Raw genomic sequence first — 22,326 nt, 5'->3', positions numbered from 1 at the left:
CTAAAAATAAGTATTTCCTTATTAGTTAGATAAACATATGATTTCTTAGATTTTTAAGAAGAGTAACAAAAAATACTGCAGGTATATTAATTGTTATAAATCCATTGTATGGATATGTGGATTGCCATTAACCATCAAGGAGGTTTACATCCGTCTACACCCGTCTCCGGTCCGTCTACATTCGTCCAAGACTAGTCAAGATGAAGACTTATTCAACCGGAGCATTTATGAGCTTTGACCAAGTCTGTATCTTTGTAATGAATGTAGTCAATATGTATTAAATGTGTAGATTCTCTCCTTTGCTGTAAACCTTTGTATGAACCTCCACTATATATTGATAGTGAGAGCTAATGAGAAAGACACAACTTTCACAGCAACACTTCTCTCACATTTCTAACACGTTATCAGCACGATTGTGCTCTCCACCTGAGAAAGCTCTCTCCGCCGGCGTTCCCCTTTCCGGCCAGCTCCTCCGGCGCTCAGCCTTCTCTCCACCAGGCCACCTCTCTTTCTCCGCCGGAAAACTCCTCTCTCTCTCAAATTCCGGCCAACTCTCAGCCTCTCTCTCACGGTGGTCCTCTCAGATTCTTGTGGTGAAAAAGGTAAACAAATCAAAACCTTGAAATCTAAAGAACACCATTATATCTGAAAGAAATCTAGGATCTATATGAATCCATAACTTATAAACAATCTATGGATTTAAAATATTAATCTTGTTTCTATGATCCATAAGAAACTTGATTCTAAAATTATTTTGAATTCATAAAACTTAAAATTCTCTAAAGGTTCTATGTTTCTCTAAAAAACTTATAAACTTATTAAAATACCTAAAGATCTATATGAATCTTGTTTATAAAAACATGAATCATAAAATTATTAGAGAAAGCTTAAACCTTTTGATTCAATCCTTTTGTTTGGCCATTTTACCAGATGTGATAAACATAAGTGTATAATCTGGCCAAAACAAAACTCCATCAAATCCTTGCTTTGCCATTTTCGGCCAGATCCCCTAAAAAACAGTCAACCTATCAATAAAATCAAAATTAAATTCATTCATTGCATATCATTGACTGTTAATATTTGTTTTGTAACTGTCAAAGTTTTAAAAACCTTTTTATGATTTTTATAAATGCATAATCGATTTTTAAATGCTTGTTTGATTTTATTAAATGCATATCTTTGACTGAAAATTATTTCTAAAGTTTTATAAGCCATAATCTTGTTTTAAAATTGATATGTCATAAGGTAGAATAAAATCTGTTTGAAATCATTTTATCATATTGTTGTTAAACCAACCATGAACCGATTTTATCTCATACTGAATTTTGATCACATAGTTTGCTAGTTAAAATAAAACTTGATCTAGTTTCATCCTTGAACCTGATTCTGTGATTAAATTATGTACTGATCATTTGCATACCTGATAGCATCATTTAGTAAATCATTAGATCGAACTTGAATCATCCATGAACCGACCTTTGCATGCATCCAACTATCATATTGTTAAAACTGGACATATGTATCACATAATTGAAACCAAACATACATGTTCGCATAGCTTTAGCAATGATGATACTAGTGCGTCTGAAGTGGTTCATGTTGTTTGCATCTAAATGATTCACACTGTTTGCATATATTTAGACAAAATCGGTTTCCATTTAAAATTTAGTACATTTTCTTTATTCGAAATTATAAACCAAGTTTTAACCGATTTTAAAAATCTACTTTGGTTTACAAATATCTTGAACATTATAAAATTTATTTGTCTTGTCCATGATGCATTTTAATCCATCCATATTGATTGACAGACAAGCAGAGTTGAGCTCAATTAGGTTGGAGGTCAGCTTTGGTTCCTTCAAACACTCTCAGCAAGTGTAACATAGTTGACAGGTTTGATCCACTTTGGTACCTTTAGTGATATATGCAACTAGTAAATTTAGAATGGTGTGGTTAGATAATAAGCAAAAATCAAACAAGTTCATTATCCCCTTCTTGACTCAATAAAAACTCTTTTTGAAAACATTTTAATACGAGTCATAAATAAACTAATATCAGCAAACATCCCATCAGACTTAAACTACACTGTCCCTAGTGTAAATTCAGTCGGAGTTATGTGAATAACTAAAGCAAAAAGACTCAATGTAACAAGTAAGAACGATATACCAGACCGAATTAGATGTCGATCGATGTAGTTGTGTTTTCATCGGTCGCGGCAGGTGATGTTCTGTCGATCGATGTCAGCAGTGTTTCGTCGGTCGATACTCACGACAATCGTCTACTCGGATTTTTTTATTTTTATTCTTTTTATGATCTGCAATAATTAAAAACTAACATAAATACTAAATTAATAAAAACCAATTACATATTACCTAATAGCGGATTGCCTTCCACTCAGCGCTTTGTTATAGTCATTTAGCTTGACTTTGGAGGTGATTTGGCTAGTAATGTGGAAAGCTGGAACTTGCTGGAAAACAAGTATCCATATTTTCTCTGCGCTTGTTGAAACATTTACCAGTGAAGTCTCGCTTTGCTTCATCTCCTCTGCGCTATTTGTCCTTCATTGTTGCAATTGTATTCTCTGTCTTTTGCAATCTGTCTCCAAGACTCTCAAGGTTGAACCGATGTCTCATAAGTGTGGTGTATGTGTCAGCTGATCTCTTCTCCATGGTTGTGTGTATCATACATATCTGATTTCACCTTTGGTACTAGCCTGCCTCAGCTGGTAGCTTCGCCGACCGATGTTCGTCTGTGACTGTCGGTCGATTTGTTGTTGCGTATGTCAATCGATGCTGATACTTCTGGACGACGAGCAATGTATTTCTGAATCTCTACTATCTCCCTCTGTATTGCTTTTATTTGAGAAGTCAAAGAACTCATTGTAAGATCCATTGGAAAATAGATGTCATCACATCTCCTATCAAGTCTCTCTTCTGCTGATTCAAGAGTTCTGTAGATATCTTCTGTCAACTGATTAATCTCTGCTCTGGTGTAGGAATCAGGTTGAGACTTCATCAGATTTTAATGTGTGAGGTCATCGTCGATCGATGTTGAGTGCTGTCAGTCGATCGACGTTGGTGTGGTTTCTTCAGCCGCACGCTGTGTCTGGATCTTGGCTAAGTCTTGCCTCATCTCCTCCATGCATATAGTTAACCAACTGATTCTATCATTCAGTGGGTAGTAGACACCATCAAACATCATCTGGAAGTCACCTTCATTCTTTTCTAGGGCTCCAGGGACTCCATAGAACATCTCATTGTTCTCATCTTTGGTGTAGATCTTTGGTACTAGCTTGGTCTGTGTGAATGACCTAGCATGCTCTGGAAGACATATATAGTTGTGCTCATCTCTCGAAGCTCTTTCCATAAGCCTTCTGATATGATCTTTGGACACATGGATGATGTGTCCATCTACATCTCTAGCATGTCCTTGATCATCTCTGTAGACTTCATACTTATCCTTCTCCTCCCAGTGGAATCTCCTAGTGCCGTCATGGTCATAAGCTCTTTTTCCAAACTCTGGACGTCTATTGATCGATGAAGGGACGTCAATGTCGATCGACGGTCGAGTATGTTGTCGATACTTCTGCTTGAAGCGATCGTCTATGCCACCAGCTGTATCATAAAACTCGTTTGTAACCCTTTGCTGATGCGCTGGACTGTTGTGTTGTTGCATGAAGAGATTTTCTGCTCCATTAGCCATCTGAAGAATTTCTGCAATGTCCTCTCTGGATATTTGTAATAAAAACACCTATAAACCATGGGTGAAAGTGGATCAAATCCATGGTCTATTATGAACCTAGACCCTTTGTTTTTTCCTGCTAACTCCACTTGCGTAACTTCTTTGAAAACATTGATTCCATAGACATTTTTCCAATATTACTCTTTACTCAACTTTTGCATCGGAGATGGTCCTAAGAATAATTTGTACTTATTCTCGATCATTTGTTTTGTTCTTATTGCTGATACTATTGAAGTCTCAAATTTCTAACAGCTTTCCTTCTTTTCGTTGTGCTACCTTAACATTTGACAAAGTCATTAAATTTGTCCGCATGCTCCACCATCATTGAAATATTTTTATAAATTACATGCGATTCGAAAATTACATAGAATCCGACAGGAAGCTGCCAACTGATCCACCACGCCTAGGAATTCCCATTGAATGGAGAGATATATATATGCTTAACGACCAAAACTGATCTCTTCCTAGAATTGATCTCACTCAAATTACCCTAAGGAGTGAATTACTATCTCAAATAAAAGGTTCAGTTGTAGTACTTAGGGATCGAATTCTCAGGGAGCTGGGGAACCTAATAAATCTAATTAAGTTGGTTAAGCTAGGTTGATTTATGTTTTAAATGTAAATAGCAGTTTTGTGAGCAAGGTAGTTGCTCGATTGATTGATTGGGGTTTTGGTACTTAGATGAAAATAGCTAGACTTAGGGTTTTTATTCAAGTAGTAAGGATTATAATCCTACAGATGCCTAATAATTTGTATGCATGATATTATAGAGCTCAAAACTTATAAAAAAAAAAACCATTAGGCTATCGCTTTCTAGGTTTCTCTAATGACCAGTGTCGATCAATGATTCTATAGGAATATCGATCTATACACTTGTTGAAACGTTGACCGATTATTCGATTAGAATATCGATCGACGCTTTTGGTCAAGCGTTAATGCGCGGATTGAATGTGCTCACTAAGCTTCCTAGATCAGCTCTCGCCTTACTCTAGCAATCTTAGCTCAGTTATGATGGATTCAGGGTGAGATGCAAACTATCGCTTTTGTCTACAACGCCTAGGGCAAGTTCTAGGTAGCTAATTTAGAAGCGGACATTAATGACAATCCTAAAGATGAATATCACAACTTAGCAATCTATAGTTGAGGCTAATCCCTCAAAACCTATTTAAACCATAAATCTAACAAAGAGAACTACTCAGACATGGCTAAGCAATTCATAACAGCGATAAGGTATAAAAACTGCATATATAAATAGATAGATATCAAATGAGTTCCAATTACAAATCTCTTTGGATTTTCTCTCCAATCTACTAAAAATCCTAGAAAACGTTTAGCTGCGAAAATAGTAAAATAAGAAAGCACATTTTGCCTCTAACAACCTATTTAATTCACTTTTCATTCCATCAAACTATTATTAGATATGCATAATTTCCAAAATATATTATTCCATCAATATATAATTATATTTGCATATAAGCATTTATAATCTACTTAATAATAATAACATTTAATTATTCTAGAGTTAATAGCAGTATATGTCTAATTAATAATAATAATAACATTTATTATGCAAATATAATTGGTTTTTCTGAAAAATTGACCTAAAACTCAAAGTCAAACACAAAACTAATCTTCCTTTTTTTTTGAAAATTGGTTTTGCCCTATTCACCCCACAAGTTCATATAATTCACGAAAATGCCATCAATTTTTTTCTTTTCGAAAATGACATTTTTACTCTCTCACCCTCATCATCTTCAAGTAATTACAAGATTCTCATTGTCTTCAATACCCAACCACCATGAACAACCAATTTGAAGCTCTTAATGCTCCCAAAATCGATTTAAGCTTATTTTTTTCCATTCTTATGAATTAAACACTACATATCTCTCACTTTCTCTCCACATTCAGCTAAAAAAACCAAAGATTTTGATTCTACATTTTTTATGGTTCATAGAGTCATAGAAGCTAACGATTTTGGGTGGGTCACTTTCGTTTGAGATTATGTGTGCTTGGAGAAGCCTTATGTGTGTTAAGAAAGTTATCTCACTAATTTAAGGTATGAAATCGAGTTTTTTTCCAGATCTGTTCGTCCAGAATACTTCACAGGTAAGTCGTCTAGCTGTAGAAGACTTACCTGGAAGCCGTCTGGTCAACGCAGAGGTTATTTTTGCAATTAACTTTACTTTCAAATCGGTTTTCTGAGACGACTGAAAGTTACGTTGTATGCTTTTGTTTGGTTAGAAAAAAATCTCCAAAGAACCTAGACGACTTACATTTCAGTCGTCATAGTTTAATTTTTCATTTGACTTGATTATTTCATAAGTTTGAGTTTCCAGGACAACTTACATTTCAGTCATCTGGTGAAAATTGAAATATCAATATTTTATTGAAACTAGACGATTTACAATTAAGTCGTCATAGGTTAGTTTTTCAATTGAAAGAAAAACTTCAATATTTAATTATACCCAGACAACTTACAATTCAGTCGTCCGCCCCGATGATTTACATGTAAGTCGTCCAGAATTTTATTCCCAGATTCTGGTCAAACCTCGTAAATCCTGGACGACTTACATGTAAGTCGTAGGACGGATGACTGAATTGTAAGTCGTCTATATATAATTAAATATTGAAGTTTTTTTTTCAATTGCAAAACTAACCTATAACAAATTAATTGTAAGTCGTCGAGTTTTAATAAAATATTGATATTTCAATTTTCACTAGACGACTGAAATGTCAGTCGTCCAAGAAAGGTCAAACTTCTGAAATAATCCAGCCAAATGCAAAACTAACCAATGACGACTGAAATGTAAGTCGTCTAGCTTTTCTGGAGTTTTTTTTTAACCAAACAAAAATAGAAGACTTATTTTTCAGTCGTCCCAGACAACAGATTTCTAAGTCAATTGCAAAAATAACCTTTGCGTTCACCAGACGACTTATATTTTAGTTGTCTTTAAGACTTAGATTGAAGTCGTCCGAGTCGACCTAAATGGACGACTTCTCTGGAAGTCTACTAGACGACCTCCGTGAATGTCGTTTGAGTCAATGTTTAATAAACTTGCATTTTCTCTAAAACTATAAAGACTTTTTTAACATTTTCTTGTTAATTCATGTTTATTAATGAATATTTGGGCTACTGAATGAAATTTATAAACTAATTGGTGATATTTATGAGTTTACCAACATTCACTTTAATTAAAGTTTCTAACTGATCCGAGAAGACTTCCGTGAAAGTCTTCTATGCTAGTTTTCAAGTCTTCTACGCTAGTTTTTGAATAACTTATATTTTTAAGAGTGAAAAATAACTTCAAGATATGTAAAACTCATATTTTCAAAATATCTTTTCTCCTTTAGTTTTACTAAATTTGACTAAGTTTTTCAACACAAACTTATAAAAAATATGATATGCTTTGACTAGTTACTATTGTTTGTTTCAATCTCTTAAGTATTATTGTTATAGACACTAATGATGATTATTGTTATGAGTTGGAAGAAGGTATAAAATGCTTCTTAAAATGTTGTATGATCAATATGAAGCTACCAACATTCTTGTTTATTAAGATGAGAAAAAGGCCATTGGATTTTATTATTGGATATGAGAGATCCAAAGATAAGAAAAAAGCTATAGAAGTCTATTATTTCATTGATTTGTAAATGTGTAAACACATTGTTGGCACATGTATTACATCTTGGGAAACATTATTACTGATTTTACAAAAAAATTCACAACTAAAAGAGTAGATATGCAAATCACAAAACAGACCATAAACAAAACTATTATAGATCATTCCTCTACAAAGACAAGCTTGGACTCCATTTGAAGTCTTCTGGACGACTTACAAGTAAGTCGTCCTGGAAGTCGTCTGGAAGATAAGACTTCCAGGAAGTCGTATGGAAGAATTCCTGGAAATCGTCTAGCGTATTATATTTTAGACGACTAACAAGGAAGTCGTCCGAGAAGTCTTCCAGATCTGAAAAACATGCATATCAAATCCAGATATGAAAAATATGTATATAAAAAAATGTTCAAATGGGTTAAAAACAGAGAAAATGTGTGGAAGATTAGATATATCTACCTTTATAGAACACACAAAAATACATATCTAAAATTAATAAATCTACTTTTAAATAAGTGGAAGATGAGTACCATCTGATTAAAAACCTGCAAAAAAAGATAGATTATTAAGAAAGACATGAGACAAAACTGAAAAAATTCATATAAATTTTGGTGTTTTCAAGTCAAATATAATTAGACTAGGTTTGGAGAGTTTTAGTTTGGAAAAAAAGTAAGAACTTTATACAACAAGAAGTTACCAAATGAAGAAAAATCAGACATAAAAACTTACCAAAACGCTCAGATCTATTATGAAAGGGAGACTTCGTCAGAAGACTTCCAGGAAGTCCAGACGACTTATTTGTAAGTCGTCTGGAAGACTTACTGGAAGTCATCTAGTGCATTATATTTTAGACGACTAACAAGTAAGTTATCCCAAAAGTCTTCCAGATCTGAAAGACCTGCATATCAAATTCAGATCTGAAAAACTTGCATATCAAAAAACGTTCAAATGGGTTAAAAACAGAGAAACTGAGTGGTAGATTAGATAAATCTACCTTTATAGAATACACAAAATAAATATATGAAATTAATAGATCTACCTTTAAATGAGTGGAAGATGAGTAACATCTCATTAAAAACCTGTAAAAAAATATAATAAGAAAGATATGAGACAAAATTGAAAAATCCATATAAAGTTTGGTGTTTTCAAGTCAAAGAGATTAGAGAGAGGTTGAAGAGTTTTAGAATGATGAACATTACATTTTTGTTACAGCCATTTGAGAGGAAGAGAGAGAATGTGTAAATTTTTCTTTATATAGGGAAACAAAAAATCCAATTAGGTTAAATATTTTTGATTCAGACGACTTCCTTGACGACTTACTTGCAAGTCGTCCAGAAGACTTTAATATTTCTAATAGGAAATTAAAATATTTTTAGCGGAAAACTAAAACACTTCCCAGACGAATTACAAGTAAGTCGTCTAGTTTAAATTATTTAAGCGGGAATATTTGGACGACTTACATGGAAGTCGTCTAGACCCTAAACATAACCCAATTAACTAAGCACTTCATAAAATCAAATTAAACTTCAAAAGTGCTTACTATACACAAAAATAAACACGTATAGGTAAAAATTAAAATTTTCAAAAAAAAATTCAAGCTTTCCAAAATCTAACCCTAAGAATACATACAATACTACAACATATGTTACCAAATCCTAGACCAAAGAATACCATCATTCATCTATGTTGAAAACAATTTGTTACATTTTAATTTATATCACTTAAAATTGTTTATAATTACATGATTTTTATTTTTTCGCTTATCAAAATATTTTTTAAAATTTTATAAATTACTTTTAAGATCAGCTACACCAGAAGACTTACTTTGAAGTCGTCCATACGACTTCCAACATCTCAGACGACTTACTGGGGCTATGTTCGTAAAAATGGTTTATGTTTTTTTTGTTTGGTCACAAGGGGCTAGGCTGTAATTTCACGAGGCTTTTATTTGATTCAAATTAGGGTATAGGTTTGGGGTTAAAATCAAGTTGTGGGTTAGTTTTGGCAAATTCCCCAATATAATAATGTTAGAATTTTACCATAATAAAATTGAATCAAATATCATAAATCATAAAATATTGTATTTTCATAATAAATGTTATTAATATTAATTATATTATACATTATGCATGTTAGGGGTGTCAAAATGGGTCAAATGGGTCAACCCAACCCAAAACCTAAATGGTTTTACTGTTAATGGGTTATGGGTCAACCCAACCCATTTATTAAATAGGTTGGGTTGACCCATGACCCATTAAATTAAATAGGTTAGATGGATTAATGGTTGACCCATCGACCCAATATCTTTATAATAAATTATTTTTAAGTTAAGACTAAGTTGATCAAAATGATAAAATGTTTTTTGTGGTTTAGGCGGAAAATAGCATTTTTGCGGGAAAGTGAGTTTTCCCAGTTTTGGCGGGAAAATGTGTTTTTGCGGTTTTGGCGGGAAAACACGTTTTTGCGGTTTTGGCGGGAAAATGCATTTTTGTGGTTTTGACGGGAAAATGGGTTTTTGCGGTTTTGGCGGAAAAACATGTTTTTTGCGGATTTGGCCGGAAATGCGTTTTTGCGGTTTTGGCGGGAAAACATGTTTTTTGCGGTTTTGGCGGAAAAATGCGTTTTTGCGGTTTTGGCAGGAAAATGCATTTTTGTGGTTTTGGCGGGAAAACATGTTTTTTGCGGATTTGGCGGGAAAATGCGATTTTGCGGTTTTGGCGGGAAAACATGTTTTTTGCGGATTTGGCGGGAAAATGCGTTTTTGCGGTTTTGGCGGGAAAATGGGTTTTTACGGTTTTGGCCGGAAATGCGTTTTTGCAGTTTTGGCGGGAAAATGGGTTTTTGCGGTTTTGGCGGAAAATGCGTTTTTTGTGGTTTTGGCGGAAAATGGGTTTTTGCGGTTTTGGCGGGAAAATGTGTTTTTGCGGGAAAATTGGTTTTTCAGTTTTGGCGGGAAATTGCGTTTTTGCGGGAAAACAAGTTTTGCAGTTTTGGCGGAAAAACTTGTTTTGTAGTTTTGACGGGAAAACACGTTTTGGCGGAAAAACGTATTTTGCGGTTTTGGCGGGAAATGTATTTTACCACCGAATAAATGATTGGACTTTAGAGAAACTCATGATTTTCCAATTTTATCAAACCTTAGAATTGAGTTTACTCATGGTTTTTTTTAATTGAAAACAAAATGGGTCAGAATCGACTCAACCCAATAAACTCATTAACTTGTTAACCCATTAACTTGTTAACCCATTAACCTGTTAACCCATTAACCTTTTAACCCATTAACCCATTGGATCAAAAATAAACAGTTCATTTGGGTTAATGGGTCAAATTGGGTTGGATCAACCCATGGGTCATGACCCATTTTGACACCCCTATGCATGTATCAATATTTATATAGATATTGTGTTAACAAACATGTATTGATAAATTTATAATATTTTAAAATAAGATAGTATAAATTCAACAATATGCTGGTTTTATAATAAATTGATTTTAATATATATATATATATATATATATATATATATATATATATATATATATATATATATATATATATATATATATATATATATATATATATATACACTGTTGTGATGAAATTTTCATGCGTGATTTTTCATTTGGAAGTCCATGAACCATCCACCATGCAAATATTACCCAAGCTTAAGGCTTGTGGTTCTTCAATAGTTTGTACATTTGGCGGAATCGGTACAGAGTCTCTTGCATTGTACCAAGCTTGGCACTCACTCTCTGCATACCTGACTAGCTCCAATGGATCTCTGTTTATTCCTCTAAACAACTTATCATTCCTACCTTTCTAGATATACCAAATTATCCAAGGATAAGGATCTCTGTCCTCTTCTGGCTCCAGAATACCATTCTTCCTCCAAAAAAGAAAGTCCATATTAGCGTAAATACTTGATACAAGAAAGATTTCAGAGCTCGATGGTGTTGATGATAACACCCATGCTTGTAAGGCCGGTGGACACTCAAAGATAGCATGAGTAACTGTCTCTTCTGGCGCTCCACATCTTGGGCAATAATTGTCACATTTTGCGGCGTACCAGATTCCTTGTTACGGCTACCTGTCCAGATATTAGTTGCCATATAAGATGGTAGATCTTTTGTGGCGCATTCACCTTCCAAACAAAGGCTTGAAGTTTTGTGATGCTGGGCTGTAGAACTTTTAACTCCTCCTCATCTCTCATTAAGTTTCTAGCAACCCAAAAGCCCGATTTGACAGTATATTGTCCAGTCTTTGTGTAACTCCAACAAAATGTATCACGTCGATGGGTAGGACTAATGGCCAAACTCAGAATCATCGGGATATCCTCTTGAGCTACATATTGTTCCAGTAGTCGACTATCCCACTCCTTGGTAACAGGATTAATAAGGCTGCTTACAATCATCTTAGGATTCACTGCTGGAGCCCGGGCACGCACCGGTCTAGCTGGCATCGTACGGATCCAAGGATCTTCCCACACATTAATTTTGTACCCTGAATGCACCTTACTTCTAATGCCCAAAAGTAATAACTTGCTGGCGGTAGATATACTTGTCCATACATAAGATGGGGTATCTACAGTGCCCATTCGCAACGGCGAACTGAGACGGTAATATCTTCCTCGGAGAACTCTCGCTACTAGTGAATCCAGTAATTGCACAAGTCGCCAAAGCGCTTAGCTAGAAGAGCTAGATTAAATTCATTGATCATACGAAAACCAATTCCTCCCTCTTCTCTAGGAGCACACATCTTTTCCCATTTTGCCCAGTGAACTCCTCTTTTCGGAGGATTCGAGCTCCACCAAAACTGTGCAATGGCACTTGCTAGGTTCTCACATATCTCCAAAGGAAGCAGGAAGCTGGACATGACATAGGTCGGGAGAGCTAGCAATATCGATTTAATCAAAACCTCCTTTCCACCCTTTGATAACTATCTACCAGTCCAGCCATTCACTCTATGTAAGAGCTTCTCCTTTAGGAAGGCAAATAATTTGCACTTTGAACCACTAATGTCCTCTGGGATTCCTAAATATGAGCCCATCCCACCTTCATTTTGTATACCAAGAGTATCCTTGATCTGCTGTCTAACGTTCGCTGGAACCTTTTTACTAAAGAGTAATGAGGATTTGTCAAAATTAATGCGTTGACCTGATGCTTTCTCATATTTCCTTACTACTTTCATAACTTCTTCACATTCACGGGATTCCGCCTTACAGAAGAAAATGCTATCATCAGCAAAGAGAAGGTGGGATACCGAGGGACAAGCCCGAGCGGCTCGCATCCCCGTTATTTTCCCTTGATTCTCTGCTTGATTAAGAAGGCTAACGAGCGCTTTCATGCATATAATAAATATGAAAGGAGACAAAGGATCTCCTTATCGTAAACCTCTCCCAGGGACTATGTTTCCCCTTGGTTCACTATTCATGAGGACTTTATACTTGACTGAAGTAATGCATCGCATAATCCAGTCAATCCACATTTCAGAAAAGCCCATCTTTCTCATGACTGCTTCAATCAATGACCATTCCATCCTATCACATGCTTTACTCATATCAGTCTTTATGGCCATCCGTTTAACCCTTCCTCCCGACTTAGTTCTCAAAGCATGGAACATCTCTTGAGCTATCATGATATTATCCGTGATTTGTCTACCAGCAACGAAGGCTGACTGGGTCTCTGATATTCTCTGTGGGAGAACCTTCTTCAATCTTTGGCATAAGACCTTAGATATTATCTTGTAGCTGACATTACATAGACTGATAGGTCTAAATTTTGTCATCTAATTCGGCTTTGTCGTCTTAGGGATTAAACAAATATTCGTATCATTAAGGCCATGTGCCATTGTTCCTTCAAAAAGGAATTGATTAACCATACGAGTTAAGTCATCTTTGACAATATCCCAGAACTTTTGATAAAAGAGGGTTGTCATTCCATCTCGACATGGGACTTTTTCCGGATGCATAGAGAATAATGCTAATTTTACCTCCCATTCAGTTATGGGGGCTGTAAGGTCTGCATTTATTGACCCTGTGATCGTTGTTGGAACCTCTGATAGTGCCTCAGCTATATCCTCTGGGTCAGAGGATTCAGATATTTGCCAAAAATAGCTAGTAGCAATGGCTACTAGTCCCTCCTCATCCTCCACTATATTTACATTTTCATCCATGAGTTGTGTTATCCTATTCCTTGCTCTTCTTTGCTTCACCAACGCATGAAAATATTTCAAATTCCTATCGCCCTCCCTTAACCAAAGAACCCTACTTTTCTATCTCCAATACATCTCTTGTGCCTTAAGAGCAGTAGATAGTTCCTTCAGAGCTTCAGATATTTCCTCTGTAGTAGCATCGTCATCCAAATACAGTCCCTCCACCTTCTCCTTTAGCTCCTCGACTTGCTTTGCCGAATTCACATTGTTTTGTCTCCTCCATTGACTCAACGCTTTCCTACAGCTAGCAATATGCTCCATTATATTCGCATCTGGAGGCAAATCCTCTGGCTTCCAACCTTCCAAAATGACATTCCTTAGTTCCTTATTATCCAGCCACCGCTTATCAAATTTAAATTTTTTCTTTTTCCTGACTGGCTTTTTGAGAATATCCGCAAGGATCGGACGATGATCTGATCCCCACAGCCTAAGGTACTTAGTCGCGGTGTGAGGGAATTTTTCATACCAATCCTCATTACCCACTGCTCTATCCAATCTGCATCTACCAGTTGTTCCTCTTGATCTTTTCCCCACCCATGAAAGCTTATTCCCAGTAAATGGAAATTCCAGCATTCCACAGTGGCTTAACATCTGCTTGAAAGGCAAGAAGGAGCTATCAGATCGCTTTCTCCCTCCCTCTTTCTCGCTGTGATCCGTTATTTCGTTAAAATCACCTATCATGAACCAGGGTCCATTTCATGTTGTCGAGAAACGCATAAGACGTTCCCATACTTGTTCCCTACGTTCTAATACAAGGTCTCCATAAACAAACGTCATGAAAACTTTTATTCCATCAATGATTGCCTCAATGTCAATCATTCTGTTATTTGAAAGTAAAACATTAACTTGGAATTCATCCATAAACAAAATAGCTAAACCTCCGCTAAGGCCAAGTGGCTCAACGGTAAATAAGTGATCAAAGCCTAAGTCGGTCTGAATGTTTTGCAACAGCAGCTTCCTATTCTTCGTCTCAGAAAGAAACACAAGTCATGGGCGATGCTTCTGACACATCTCCGTAAGGCGTCGAACTGTGAGGTCGTTTCCAATCCCTCGACAGTTCCAACTGAGTGTCCTCATTGATATCGGAGTGATGAGTTCTTGGAACTCATCGAACCATCACGTTTGGAACCTTCACCTTTAGAACCGTTTGATTCCTTCTTTGAACCTGACCGGTATCGTCTCGACTTCTCAGCTTTCTCTGGTACAAGTGACCCAGAACGAGCCGTGCGTTTGCTTGGAGAACCGACGGAGGATCTCGAACTTCCGGCTTGAGCTGCCCAACGGGACACCTCTCCTGACGCCAAGCTTCTTGTGCTTTACCGTCTTTTTCTCATCATTTGTTAAATATTATATTTACTACAAAATTATTGTGAAGTACAATGTATTATAGCTTCTCTTTAAAAAAAATGTTTTTTAACAGTTGCTCAAAAAACATTTTTTCTACTATATAGGCTCAATTTAATATACTTCCATATAAATTTTAAATTTAAAATAAAAAATATGTAAAGTAGTATTGTTACATAATAATTTTTTAAAAATAATATTTGTTAGAAAAATACAAAATTTATAGTAACAATATTTAAGCCACGTAAACGTAGCTATTATAGAATTATATAATATATATCACTAAATTACATTAGGTTATTGGTAAATTTTGTTATATAAACCAAAATATTTTAGTACTGAAAAAAAATACCATACGGTTGTTAAAAGAAAGGTAAGTGGATAACCCATTTTCCTGAAAAGAGAATATGAAAGTCTCGATGACCATGCGGCGTGTTTATTTAGGTTAGCGGTTGAACTTGGATCTATTAGAGATCCACGGAACGCTTTGTGCCACCTAACCACTGATGCATGGTTCATGCACGGTCATGCGGGTCAAGATCCGGTAATTAATTAAGACACCATATGGTATCTCACAAGCATATATGCGAGTATAGTGTATATTTATATATATATATATATATATATATTATACGATATAACATCCATGTTTGGAGGAGAAAATATACACACGTGCATAATGCATATATATATATATATATATGACTTTGGCTACTACTCTACTCCATATATCCATCTCACTTTGCTTCTCATTTCTCTAGAACCATTTCTTTCTTTCTTTCCTTTTTGTAACACTAATTTTTTTCTTTTGTAACACAACCATTTCTTTCTTCTTTCACCTAAATATCATCTATTTAACTAACAACAGTAAAGAAAAATGATGCTTTGAGCAAAAGGTTAGTCTGTGGACGTATTTATGAACATGGACCGTACAAAACATTGTAGAAATATACAATTGTATATATGTAAGTTCTAATACTCACGTCCGGTTGTATTGTAAGAATGTGTTTACTTGCGCGCTTTAGTAATGCTTTCTACTTAAATCATATCGTTATTATGTTTTCCTTGTGTTAAATCTGCCGAAGGACAATTCTCTATGCAGCTAGCTTTAGCGGAGATTCTATTAATTTTGAACTGAGTTTCTTGTGTATCATATTGTCCTGTCCTCCCGTGTATGTTCATTCATATACACCTTACTTTCTAACCTTAAGATTCAATCGAATTCCAACTACAGAGTACTCTGGCAACATTAATAGAATAAGATTTTCAGTTTCCCTTGAGCATATATATATATCAAGTTAATGCTTCCAGCTCAGTGTATATTATTTAATTGACTATAACAAATATTCTATCACTACAAGAAAACATCGGGATACTGAGGGAAAAAATCGTCGGTATGTCGTCGGAATAACGCTATTCCGAGGACATACCGACGAAACAAGTCCTCGGAAATATCTCCTCGGAATTTCATACTTCCTCGGAATTCTGTCGGAAAATTCCGACGGAATTCCGAGGTAACAAAATTCCGAGGAAACTCCGAGGACACGAAGTTCGTCGGAAGTTTCCTCGGAAAATACCGAGGGAATTCCGATGGTCCAATCCTCGGAAGTTTCGACGAAATATTCCTCGGAATGTTTATCGGAAAATACCGAGGAACAAATGTTCCTCGGACTTTTCCGAGGAACTTTCTTCCCTCGGAAAATTCCGAGGGAGTGGAGTTTCTCGGAAAATTCCGAGGAACTTCTTCCCTCGGAAAATTCCGAGGAACTTAAAGTTCGTCGGAATTTGCCGAGGGGAGAAAGTTCCTCGGAATTTTCCGAGGAACTCCATTCCCTCGGAATTTTGAAAAAATTTATTTTTTAAAAAAATTTATTTTTTTAAAAAATTAATTTTATTTTTAAAAATTAAAATTTTTAAAATTTAAAATTAAAATTGAATAAAACATAAAATAAAACATAGTAGATAATATTCAAATTTAAATAAAACATTCAGAGTTTTTGGAAAAAAAAAAACTACGGGTCTTGAATGTTCGGGAACGTCTCGTTCGGGTACATCCTCTTCATCATCTGCTCTTTCAGCCTCTTCTGGGTCTCATAGCCCGCCTGTTGAGCTGCCATCTGGGTCTCCAACGCAGATATCCGATCATCCTTGTCCTTCAGCTGAGCCGTAAGAACTTCTGGATCAACATACGCATGTGGTGCAGAAGAAGGAGCAGCCGACCGGGAGCGACGACCCAAACCGACCAAACGTCCCTTTTTCTTTGGAACCGACTGAAATATAAATAACCAAGTTTAGATAATTTAAATTGATGATAAAATAAAAATCAAGAAATAATTAAATTGAACTTTAAAAAAAAAAAACTTACCGATTCAACGATTTCGTTGATTCGAACCCGAGACAAGTTGGTCGAGGCCGTCGAATCGTCATCATCGGTTTGAAGCTGAGACACTTCGTCATACACCTGAGTTTGGACCAGGTCGACCACGTCCCTCACAAGACCATCATCAATCTGGCCGGTCTTCTTGTTGGTATACGCCCTTTTCATAAGGGCGAGATCATCAACTGGGTGGCCTTCATTTTCTTCCGCCTTGAAAAAAAAATAAATTAGACAAACATTAGAAATTTGAAAATGCAAAAAAAATAAAATTCTGAAACTTAAATAATTGAAGAAAAAGCGGTTGAGCTTACCATGCGATCCGCCAGAGTGGCAATAGATTGAGCACCCAAGTTATGCTTGTAGATGCCCTTTCCTTTATGGTCGCTCCTGCGGTTGTTGGAGTTGGTGGAAGAAGTTTCTTTCGTCTCTTCTTTATCCCAATGCGCACACAACTCCTTCCAGACCGTGTCGTTCATCGACTTTGGGACCTTTTAATTTAAAAAAAAAAAGTTTAATAATTTTAAAAATAGTTTAATAAATTAAAAATTGTTAATAAATTAAAAACTACCTTGTTTACTTCCCACTTCTTCTTCCACTCGTACATCTGCTTCCCATAGTTGTCCACAACTTTATGGACAAAATGGTGATAGATAGAGAGCGTATCATCGGAATTCCAGTTGAATTCTTGCTGAAATAGTTTAAAAATAGTTTTTAAGCACAAAAATATAATAGTTTAATAATTACAAATATCGTCGTTTTAATAAATAAAAAATAGTTTAATAATTAAAAAAATAGTTTAATAATTACAAAAAATAAGTTTTAATAATATTTAAAATGTCTAATAAATATATAAATTAGTTTAATAATTACAAAAATAAGTTTTAATAATATTTAAAATGTCTAATAAATATAGAAAATAGTTTAATAATTACAAAAAATAAGTTTTAATAATATTTAAAATGTCTAATAAATATAGAAAATAGTTTAATAATTACAAAAAATAGTTTTAATAATATAAAAAATATAATTTAAAAATTAGAATACTTACCGCAAACTGACGAAACCACAGATGCTGCTTCTCGACAGGGAAGTGAGTGAAAGTCGGATGTCCGCTGTCGAGGGCCGAGTACATCATACGGTTGATCCATGCGCTGATCCCGTTCCCGGATCGGTTGAACCTAATAAAAAAAATAAATTATTAATAAAAAAATAGTTTAAATAAAAAATAGTTTAAAAAATAAAAGTTTAAATTACCATGTTTGACCATGTCCATGTGGATACTCAGTGAGATAGGGAAGATGGTCACGACCGGGCTGTCGAACCAACTCCGCAACCGTCATCACTCCCGGAGGACCGGGTGCAGCAGCGGGACCAGGAGCGGGTGCAGCAGCGGGAGCGGGAGCAGCAGGAGCGAGTAATGGAGAGGGAGATGTATGGTATGAGCTGTGGGGCGAAACGGAATCCTGAACATGGCTGGAAGAACCCCGAGACTGGCTCCCCATACCACCCCGGCTACGACGCTGGCGAGGCCGGATCTGATCATCATTAGACCTGTAAATTAAAAAAAAAACATATTTAAAAATTAGTTCTAATAATTTTAATTAAAAAAAATAATTTAAATAAAAAATAGTTAAAAAACATAGTTTTTAATCACAAAAATATAAATAGTTTAATAAATAATAAAAAAAAGTTTTAATAAATAAAAAATAGTTTAAAAATTTTAAAAATAGTTTAAATAAATCCCAAAAACATAATAATTACGAAAAATAGTTTTAAAAATGTTTAAAATGTTAAATAATTACAAAAATAGTTTTCATAATATTAAAAATGTTTAATAAATATAGAAAATTATATTTTACATATAAAATACATAAAACGTTTTATAACCACAAAAAAAATGTTTTTAAATATTATATAAATGATTTTTAATCTTAAAAAAAGTTTTATAGATTTTAAAAATGTTTAATAAATATATAAATGAATTTAAAATGCAAAAAATAGATTTTATATACAAAAAACGTTTTCAATATATATATATAATTTCAAATTCGATTTTTATAACCACAAAATTAATAAAAACTAAAAAAAAAATTCAAATCAAGTGAAATACATAATCAAACTCGATTTTATACAAATCTACCATTCACCCTAACAAAATCTATAAATCTCATTCCAAAATCATCAAATCTACTTAAAAACCATACAAATCTAACCTAAAAGAGTGGGATAGGGTTCTTACATGATTATGGGGGAGGATTAGGGGAGATTCGCCGGAAAAACGCGAGAGAGAACGGTGGAGTCGCCGGAAATCGCGAGAGGAGAGGCTGTGCGGCGCGGAGAGAAAGAGAGAAATGGGGAAGAAGATCGGGCTCGCCCTAATATTATGAGGCGTCCGACGGAAACTATCCGTCGGAATTTCCTCGGAAATATTTTATATTTCCGTCGGAATTTCCTCGGAATTCTTTGATTCAATTTTCCCGAAATATTTGGCGGCTTGGTTTACCCGGTTAAATGAAAATATTCCGACGAACCAGGATTCCTCGGAATACCCTCGGTAATCTCCGAGGAATTTCTGAGGAACCAGGGTTTGGGGTTTTAAAACATCGATTATTTTCGCCGTATTTCATTTCTTATACAATTATAATGCATACCATTGAGGATTCTTTGTATAGATGATCATAAACCATGAAATAACACAATTTCAAAAATAATTGTAAGTATTCCCTTTACCGTTTATTAAAGTGTATAAGTGTTTCTCTTATGCTGTGTGGTTTTCGTTCATGCAATCGTAAAAGCGTTTGTTATTGGATAAAACACCAAAGTTCATAGTTCCAAACATCATAATCTGGTTATGACACTTAATGAAGGTTATATACGTGTTATTCAATCCGTAAAACGTTGTTTTCGATTTAAAACCCCAAGTTCCTCGGAATTTCCTCGGAATATACCGAGGAGATTCCGAGGAGATCCTTATGTTCGTCGGCATTTCCTCGGAATATACCGAGGAGATTCCGAGGAAAAAGAATCTATAATCAAATCCCCAATTCCTCGGAATTTCCTCGGAATTTTCCGAGGAAATGCCGACGAACATAAAGAGTTCCTCGGAATTCCCTCGGAAAATTCCGAGGAAATTCCGAGGAACTTTGGGTTTTCAATCGAGAAGATCTATTCCGAGGAAATTCCGAGGAAAACCTATCTGTCCTCGGAATTTCCTCGGAATTTTCCTTTAAAAAAAAAAAAAAAAAAAAAGGTCGACGCTAGTCTGTTTCCGAGTCGTCATCACCAGATGAATCTGAATCTGGATCTTGGTGAAACTCTCCAATCACTGGTTCATCCTCTACGTGAACGGCGGCTTCTTCTCCGAAGTCGGTTAAATCGACTACAAGGCCAACTCCACCTAAATCTTCTGCTGCACTTAAGTTGTCGGATGTGCTTGGTTGTAGTGGGTCTTCCAGCTCAGAACTTCCCTGAACTCGGCCTCTCGGGTTGAGTCTTGTAACAGTAACCCATGGATCATCTCTGTTCCTTACCCGGGGGTACTTGATATAACAAACCTGATCGGCCTGAGAAGCAAGAATGAAAGGATCATAATATTGCAGCTTCCGTCTTGAATTTACTGATGTAACACCAAATGCATCTGTTCTCACACCTCGATCTGGAGTGTTGTCGTGCCAGTCACAATAGAAAACAGTACAGCGCAATCCACCCATGCCCAAATACTTGATTTCCAAAATCTCATTTATGTGTCCGTAGTATACATCATCTCCTGATGCAGAACAAACACCAGCATCGTAAGTCGTACTCGAACGTCTCCTCTTCTGAGTTGTGAATGCATATCCTCGAGTACAAAATCTCGGATATGACTTCACAACAAAGTTTGGTCCAACGACCATCTCGCGTATCCAATCGTCAAATGTTTCACCTCTGGCCAAACCATCACTCACATAAGTAAACATCCATCCACCAAATTCTCTCTGCTTCATTTCTTCTAGTTCGTCCTCTGTGGCGTATCTATATTCTAACCGCTTTTCTGCCATGAAAATCCTTTCATATTGAAGAACATCTTCGCAGTTGGTGAGTAAATATGTTTGCAAATGACTGCGCTCCTGATCAGTAAGTCGACGGTCCTTTGGTTTTCCGCTAAGTCGTCCAACGTCTGTGAAAATGTCTGGAACCTTCCAATGATATGTTGCCCGTTCGCCTCTATCATCATGCCGAGCAGGTCTTCTGTTTTTGGTCTGAACTTCTGCTGGAAAGTAGTACTCGGCAAAGTTTGAAGTTTCTTCATTGATCATCTGTGCGACTATAGACCCTTCCACCCTACTTAAATTTTTCACCATCTTCTTCAAATGGAACATATACCGCTCATACAGATACATCCATCTACCGGAAAATGCTCATGTCCACCGACGTCTGGCGTCCTTTCTGCACCAAAATCTCTAAGTTGTGTCTTCAAATCTTTCCCACGAATTTCCGGAGGTGGACTGTCAAACACCCTCTTGTTCTTCGTAAACAAATTCCTACTTCTACGATATGGATGATCTGGTGGTAGAAATCTCCTGTGACAGTCAAACCAACACGTTTTCCTTCCGTGTTTTAGTTGGAAAGCATCAGTGTTATCTTGACAATATGGACATGATAGCCTTCCATGCGTTGTCCATCCAGATAACATACCATATGCTGGAAAATCACTTATTGTCCACATTAGTACTGCCCGCATTTGAAAGTTTTCTTTATACGAAACATCGTATGTTTCAGCACCTTGAGTCCATAGTTGTTGCAACTCATATATTAGTGGCTGAAGAAACACATCAAGTGATCTCTTAGGATGCTCTGGTCCGGGAACGAGAATCGAGAGAAACAAAAACTCTCGTCGCAAGCACAAGTTTGGGGGTAGGTTGTATGGTGTAAGAATGACTGGCCATAGAGAATACTGTCTTCCACTCTTGCCAAACGGGCTGAAACCATCAGTACATAATCCAAGGTAGACATTTCTTCTCTCATACGCAAAGTCGGGATACTTTGATTGGAAATGCTTCCAC

This window comes from Brassica rapa, chromosome A05, assembly GCF_000309985.2.
Source record: "Brassica rapa cultivar Chiifu-401-42 chromosome A05, CAAS_Brap_v3.01, whole genome shotgun sequence".
Taxonomy (NCBI): Eukaryota; Viridiplantae; Streptophyta; class Magnoliopsida; order Brassicales; family Brassicaceae; genus Brassica; species Brassica rapa.
Note: the sequence above shows the minus strand (reverse complement) of the source record.